Genomic DNA, 2,325 nt, shown 5'->3' with positions numbered 1-2,325 from the left:
GAAGGAAAAAAAATTAAAACTACTAGCGGCTATAATGAATCGGCTCCCAGCAATACAGAGAAAAGTCATTGAAAAAAATGCCATTTTTTTCAATGACTTTTATCTGTATTGCCGGGACCCGACAATTCATTAAAGCCGCTAGTAGTTTTAAATGACTTTTTTTTCTTCAGAAATGACACTTTGTGCAGGAACAGTTCTAAACACGGGAAACATGTGCTACTTTACAGGCATACTATACATACTATAGTAGTTTTAACCAGTTCCCGACCCCCGCATGTACATATACGTCCACAATATGGCACGTACAGGCACATGGGCGTACATGTACGTCCTCGCCTATTAGCGGGTGGGGGGTCCGATCGGGACCCCCCCCCCGCTACATGCGGAGGTCGGGTCCGCTCGAGGAGCGATCCGGGACCACAGCGCGGCTATTTGTTTATAGCCGCTCCGTCGCGATCGCTCCCCGGAGCTGAAGAACGGGGAGAGCCGTGTGTAAACACGGCTTCCCCGTGCTTCACTGTGTCGGCGCATCGATCGCGTCATTCCCTTTATAGGGAAGACACGATCGATGACGTCATTCCTACAGCCACACCCCCCTACAGTTGTAAACACATACTAGGTGCACCCTAACTCCTACAGCGCCACCTGTGGTTAACTCCCAAACTGCAATTGTCATTTTCACAATAAACAATGCAATTTAAATGCATTTTTTGCTGTGAAAATGACAATGGTCCCAAAAATGTGTCAAAATTGTCCGAAGTGTCCGCCATAATGTCGCAGTCACGAAAAAAATTGCTGATCGCCGCCATTAGTAGTAAAAAAAAAAAAATTAATAAAAATGCAATAAAACTATCCCCTATTTTGTAAACGCTATAAATTTTGCGCAAACCAATCGATAACCGCTTATTGCGATTTTTTTTACTAAAAATAGGTAGAAGAATACGTATCGGCCTAAACTGAGGAAAAAAAATGTTTTTATATATGTTTTTGGGGGATATTTATTACAGCAAAAAGTAAAAAATATTGCATTTTTTTCAAAATTGTCGCTCTATTTTTGTTTATAGCGCAAAAACTAAAAACCGCAGATGTGATCAAATACCACCAAAAGAAAGCTCTATTTGTGGGGAAAAAAGGACGCCAATTTTGTTTGGGAGCCACGTCGCACGACCGTGCAATTGTCTGTTAAAGCGACGCAGTCCCGAACTGTAAAAACACCTTGGGTCTTTAGGCTGCATATTGGTCCGGGGCTTAACTGGTTAAATTACTTTTTTTCCTTCAAAAATGACATTTTGTGCAGGGAACCAAAATTAAAAAAAATGTGTGGGGGTCCCCCCAAATTCCATATCAGACCCTTCAGGTCTGGTATGGATATTAAGGGGAACCCCGTGTAACTTTTTTTAAAATAATGACTTGGTGTTCCCCCAAAAAATCCATACCAGACCCTTCAGGTCTGGTGTGGATTTTAAGGGGAACTCCATGCCGAAACGAAAAAAAAATGGGGTGGGGTCCCCCCAAAAATCAACACCAGACCCTTTATCTGAGTACGTAACCTGGCAGGCCACAGGAAAAGAGGGGGGATGAGAGAGCACCCCCCCTCCTGAACCTCTTCTCACTGATCACCAATGTAAGGGACATTCTTCCCACTGATCACCAATGTAAGGGACATTCTTCCCACTGACCACCAATGTAAGTGACATTCTTCTCACTGATCACCAATGTAAGTGACATTCTTCTCACTGATCACCAATGTAAGTGACATTCTTCTCACTGAAGGGTTCCCCAAGACCTGAATATTGTTTTTGGGGGTTCCTGTGGGCAGGCCCGTCGCTACAGGACAGGCAAAACAAACAATTGCTTGGGGCCCCGAGTTGGCTTGGGGCCCCCAACTTCCCCTTCCCAGTCTGTAGCGTGGCCGAGCTCCTCTTCCTCTCTCCTGGAGTCCTGTCAGGTACCGCGCGTGGTACAGGAGATTCAGCTTCCTGTTCCCGGCCGGACTGACAGGAAGTGCACAGTTTTCAGTCCGGCCAAAAACACAGGAAACTGAATCTCCAGCCCGGGCACTATCTGATAGGGGACTGGGGACCCATAATGATAGAACACCAGACTGACAGGAGGAAGAGGAGCTCGGCCACACAACAGTGGCAGCCTACAGGGAAGAAGGGGAGGTGAGAATAGAAAAACATAGGGACTGGGGGAGGGTAAGAACATGGGTGTAAAAAATTAGTGAAGCGCTAGCGCTAACGTAGGCTTTGCATGCGGGGGGGGCTTGTGGCCCCCATTTTGCTTGGGGCCCCCAAATTCCCTCAAACGGCCCTGCCTGTGGGG

Source organism: Rana temporaria, chromosome 2 (assembly GCF_905171775.1).
Source record: "Rana temporaria chromosome 2, aRanTem1.1, whole genome shotgun sequence".
NCBI classification, from domain to species: Eukaryota; Metazoa; Chordata; class Amphibia; order Anura; family Ranidae; genus Rana; species Rana temporaria.
This window is presented reverse-complemented; position numbering follows the sequence as displayed.